At 36.4% G+C, this 6017-nt stretch overlaps 1 pseudogene; it reads right to left on the minus strand.

Annotated features, from left to right (window-relative positions):
* Window positions 1-4995, minus strand: part of LOC101344106 (suppressor of SWI4 1 homolog pseudogene) — a 95157-nt pseudogene extending 90162 nt beyond the window's left edge.
* Between the last annotated feature and the right edge of the window lie 1022 nt (window positions 4996-6017).

The following is a 6017-nucleotide window of genomic DNA, read 5'->3' on the forward strand; positions in this document are numbered from 1 at the left end:
ATACAATATTTGTCCTTTTGTGATTGACTTATTTCTCTCAGCATAATGTCCTCCAGTTTCATCCATGTTATGAGATGCTTCACAGATTCATTGTTGTTATAAAATTAGAATTTTGCTTTTCGTGATTTTTACAATCTTTCTAAATTAAAAATATATCATAACCAAATTTTGTCTTACACATTCTTTGAAAACAATTTTTAATGAATATAGTATATTATGTCATATATACTATAATTTATTACATTCTGTCATTGAACACCAAAGTTATTTACAGTTATTTTAATTGTAAATGATGTCCAATTTTGCACGTAAATTATTTTGTTCATCTCTGACTTTTCCTTAAAAAATCATTTTTAAATACAAAATTAGGCTTGACATTATTTCCTATGATATATAGAATTGAAATCTAAATCTAAATGTTGGACTATATGAGGAACTGAAACCCAGGGCAGACTCTTGAGGGAACAAACCAATATCTTGGGAGAAGCTTTACCAAATCATCATTATCACCATCATCATTGTTGTCCCCTCATGATCATCAGAGAAGTTAAACCTCCTCCTTAGAGAGGGAGGACGCAGTGGTTAAGAGCTCGGCTGCTAACCAAAAGGTCGGCAGTTCTAATCCACCAGGCTTTCCTTGGAAACCCTATGCAGCAGTTCTACTCTGTCTTGTAGGATCACTATGAGTTGGAATTGACCAAATGGCAACGGGTTTGGTTTGTTTTTTTAACAAGAGGGGAGGGGAAAGAAGAGAAATGGAAAGAGGGCCGGGGAGGGGAAAAGGGAGAAGAGAAGAGGGGACAGATTTGAGACTATAGGAGAGACGGAGGGGAAAAAAAAAAAGAAGAATCCCTTTCCCATAGGACAGATCCTTGTTCCCTGCATGTTCTCCAGGTAGGCAAACATTTTAAAATCAAACTCCTTGGTTGACTGGGGGAAGGTGGGAAGGACGCACATTAGATTTAGTCCATGTGGCTATTTGGCTCGTATAATGGCCAGGAACATTCTCAAGTGCTGCATCTAGGTCACTCTGCAGATTCACTTCCTCACTTTAGGGCATCACACAATGAGGGAAATCACTTGGGTTTGAACCCCAGCTACTCAGTTTGTCAGCCCTGTGACTTTGGATAAGTCTTTTAATTTCTATGAACCTCAGTTTCCGTAGCCATAAAAGGAGATGTTAACGCCATCTGGAAACGTTTGGGTTATGAAGATTAATTTAGATAATGCATCTTCAGGCACACACCACTAGTTCTTTTCTCTCTTTAGGTCCAGTCCTTTTCCTGTTCACTGAGATAGGAACCCTCATGAGAGGTTTCCTCATTTAAAAAGCAAAGTTCATTTATTCAACAAAGTATGGAATTCCTGGGCCCTGAGCATTCAGAGATGGCTATGGCATTGTTGGGCCTTTATGCAGATCTCTTTAAAGTGAACAAGGCAGGGATGCTAACAAGTACAGAAATGAAATGCTGGGCCCAACTAAGGCATGTGAGGACCCTAAATGCCGATATTCTGTGGTGTCCTCGCCTCTGCTTATTCACGCATTCAAACAGGATATGTGAGTGATATATGCATGCATATCTGTGTGTGTCTTTTAAATGCGACTATATTAGCGACTGAATACAAAAGTGGTGTATGCCATTTTAGCAGAATGAGATGAACTGGATTATAAAATTTTTTGTGGATGCAGGGTACTAAGCTTTTTACTATATACCACATTTTCTATAAAAAGAATATTCCTCATATTCTTCAACAAAGAGAATGAGTCAGGGACCTTAGTTGTTTCAACAATCAATGTAAAATTCAGTTGCTCTCCCACAATAAAAAATGGACTTCACCAATTTTGCTTTTAATGACTCATGCTTCAATTTTGATGCTTGTTTTGTAATAAATGCTATAATTGTAAATACAAAGATGTCATAAAAGAAAATTTAATGATCATAAAACAAATATTGCAACAAATTACTGTATTTTACTCTTAGATAGATCTTTCATCTCTAACATGTTGCAGTTAAAAACCCTTCCTTCTATTCTTTGCTCTTACAAATTCTTCAATGATTTCATCATAATTAAGCTACTGAACAATGTCTACTTCAATACATAATAAGGATAATGAATTGAGTCTTTCTTGAATCATTGTTGTATGCTGAGAGTTTTTCACTACTTTAGGGACAAAAGTGAGTGTTCTGTTGTGCAATTTGTGATCATTAAAGTTAGGAATATGCATAAAGCAATTTCAATATTGGGAAATGCATGTTGTATTTTATCATCTATTATAGAATCGTATATGCCTACGTGAGTAAAATTTGCCTTTCCTGAATCTATAAACTTAGTTCACATGTAAGAATGAAATTGTTGCCCTTCTTCATAAAGGTTTGTGTTTAAGTCATCGGTATAAGCCTGCACTAATTTCTTGGATGCCTTCATGCATTCTTCTTCAGGTATACCCAAGTTGTTTAAGAAGGAAAATTTATTTGAAAGAACCTCAGACACTTTTGCCCTTCTTTTCATACAAGATTCAAGTGTGTCAATGATGGTGTAGTATGTGATTATGCAAAATTGATCTCTGACACTCAGTGATACTTCTGGATCACTTCCGTAATTTACTTGTTTCTTTCTAACACTTCTGCAACACTGAACTGCTTGGTAATCAGTATTTGGCAGTATTTGTCTGGTTGTGCTTCCAAAATTTTCAAAATCTTCTCTTAAGTCATATAAATACCCTTCTAATGACTGGTGGAGAACTGTGCATGTCTTTTAATTTACTTAAGAGTAAATTTGGCGGGCTTGATGGGCTTGACTTCTCCAATGAAGATCCTGCAATATATTATTCCACATAGCCAACATAAATACATACTCCTGTGTTTGCATTTTGTTGGTGACGTTTTCAGCTTCTTTTTTGGTGTCTCCTTTTTGTATCTGGTTTTCAGCAATATCTTCTAAGACGTCTACTATTTGAGTGTATGCATCCAAGATTGCACTCATTGCTACAGCATGCGTTTCCCCATGTGTATTAGATATTTTAATACTTGATCATTGCCTAAATCTGTTTTAAGAACTGCTTGTAGGTGAGTAGAGGCAGCAAAAAATGTGTGCAGTAACTGAACAGTAGAAAAAAAAATGAACTGCTTCTGGACAGCAATCTACTGTGCTACATCCTACAAGATTAAGTGAATGCATTGCATATGGTATGAAAATGGCATATTTGTTACATTCTAAAATTTTCCGTTGCATGCCTTTATAATACCCTGACATACTGGCAACATTGTTATAGGACTGGCCTCTGTACTTAGAAAAATCAGTTTTTCAAACTTCACATAAATAGTCAAGTACTTGATTTGCGATTTCTTCACTGGTATGACTTATTCAGCTAGTAAATGTAATAAATTGCTTGATAGGTTTTCTATCTGTTGGAGATACATATCTTAAAACAATACTTAGTTGGTCTGTATGAGAAATATCAGGAGTGGAATCTAAAGACAAACTGAAATAGCGAGCTATACTTATTTCACTGAAAATAGTTGATTGAACTTTATCACTTATTAAGTTTATTAATTCTTCACATGTTGTTTTAGACATATATGATGGGTTGCCCTTTTCTATATTACCATATTTTGAGAAGTGATCTGCTAAAAATGGATTAAACTGAACAAGTTCAAGTAAACCCCAAAAATTTCCTTTTTGTGGGTTCCCAAACTCTTCATTTCTTCCCTGAAAATATAGTCCACATTCAGCAATTGTTATAATGACAGCAACAATGAGTTGCAAAGTGGCTTCCCAATACTGACATTCTTCATTAATTTGTGTTTCCAGTTCATGAGTTAAGCCAAAACTATGTCTTAGTTTAAATATGACAACGTACAGTCTCTGTGAATTGAACTGTTGTCATGTTTATCAATCCCATTCGAGTTGCACCAATTGCTAAATCCATCCATAGCAAATCAAGAATTAAAAGATTTAGGACGGAATAGTCTGCAAACAAAACAATACTCAGAGCCAACTGATGGAAAATGCAGTAGCTACTTCCTCTTATAATTTTCACCATTAGCTTCCCCCCTAGAAATACATTCTGGCTATAGAACCTTGTTTGTTTACCATCCAGAAATTTTGACACAAATTTTCAAACGGCCTACGGTGATGTTGACAATCACTTGGCCCTCTTTTGATCCAATAATTTACATAATTAGAAGAAAAATTATTCCACAAAGCAGGATCTGTATTTCTGTTACTTATGGGGTCTGCAGATATGACAATTTCAGATTCTAGAATAGTTTCACTTTCTACACCATTATTAATTTTTTTACTACAGCAAGGAATGGCTGCAGAATTTGGGACAAATTCTGTTATATTTGCATTGCTATTAGTAATTTCAGCACTAGTGGTACTGGTATAAGGATTTGCACCCATTAAACGCGAGTATTCAATGAAAGATGTCTCTTCTGATTCATTATGTTTTAAGAAGGAAGTTAATTTTGGAATTGTCTTTAGGGATTCACAAATATTTTCTTTTTTCTTTTTTATCTTATGTGAGTTTTAATTTTTAAATTCCACTTAGTTGTCATTTCATTTTACCTGGATAAAAAATTCTGTCACTTTTTAAATTTGGTTCTACCGTAGCAACTAAATTTGAATAATTGAAAATAAATAACATTTATAAAACAAGTAAAATTTATAAAATGAAATTTATATTCGAATTTGGACATTAACACAAAAATCTATATTTGAAGTTAGTAAGAAAAAAAATTGTTATAGAACACGTAATTGTGTTCTTCAGGTCTGAGACAGTCAAAAGAAATAGTACTTGCAAAGGCAGTCGGAGATAATTTCATTCGTTTGTCACACAATGTTTGTTGGCAGGCCCTTCACAGATCTCCACGAGTGTTTTTCATCTTGAAATAATACTTAAAAATTTGCCTACTCACTTTCCATCCTTGATGCTGCATCTTCACAGTACTGCTGATATCCAGTGGGGGCGAGAGCGATCGCAAAGCGCATGATACAAATACAAGGGTATGCTCAATCTGAAGACGAGTTTTTGTTCGTTTCGTGCAGGACCAGGTACGTCCCAAGTCATGTGATTACCGTGCCGATGGCATGTTCTTATGTGGTCAGCTAGAGAGAACTGAATGTGAGGTTATACCCTATCGGTCCAAAATGAAAATATAATTGTTACTGTATACAAAATTTATAAAGTGATATGGATTTCATTTAGTGCCCTGCCAGTTCCCTTCCACCATGGTGCTTGCTTTTCTTTGTGTCCTGTCTGCTTGGTATTATGGGTCTTTTCTTTGGACAATTGGCGCTCCTGTTTTTTTGATGCCCTAAGCACGTACTTAAATTGCTTATTGAGTAATCTGCCCTTGATTAAAGGTCACAGGATTGAAGTTGATACAAGGCTGTGTTTTTCCCAAATGAGAGAAAGCTCGATCTGTTTGAAGAGGGGGCACCCGAGGGATAACCTGTGAGGGGGGTTGTTATGGATTGAAACGTGTTATAAAGTCTAACCCCTATACCTGTAGTTAACGAGGCTTGGAGGTGTAGTGGTTAAGCGCTTGGCTGCTAATCTAAAGGTCGGTAGTTCGAACCCACCAGTCACTCCTTGGGAGAAAGATGTGGCAGTTGGCTCCCATAAACATTACAGCCTTGGAAACCCTATAGGGCACTTCTACTCTGTCAACAGGGTCGCTGTGAATCAGAATTGACTCCACAGCAACAGGCTCGGTTCCGTTTAAGTGGTGCAGTGCTTAGGCACTTGGCTGCTAACATAAAGGTCGGCAGTTCAAACCCACTAGTCACTCTGCGGGACAAAGATGTGACAGTCGGCTTCCACAGAGATCACAGCCTTGGAAACTCTATGGGGCACTTCTACTCTGTCCTGTAGGATCACTATGAGTTAGAACCCACTCAATGGCAATGGGTTTGGTTTGGTAGTTATAATTCCATTTGGGAATGACTTTTCTTTGTTATTTTAAGAGGTCTTATGTGTGTAGGGTGTGTTTAAGCCAATCAGTTTTGAG

The sequence above is a fragment of the Trichechus manatus genome, unplaced genomic scaffold, assembly GCF_000243295.1.
Source record: "Trichechus manatus latirostris isolate Lorelei unplaced genomic scaffold, TriManLat1.0 scaffold00019, whole genome shotgun sequence".
NCBI lineage: Eukaryota > Metazoa > Chordata > Mammalia > Sirenia > Trichechidae > Trichechus > Trichechus manatus.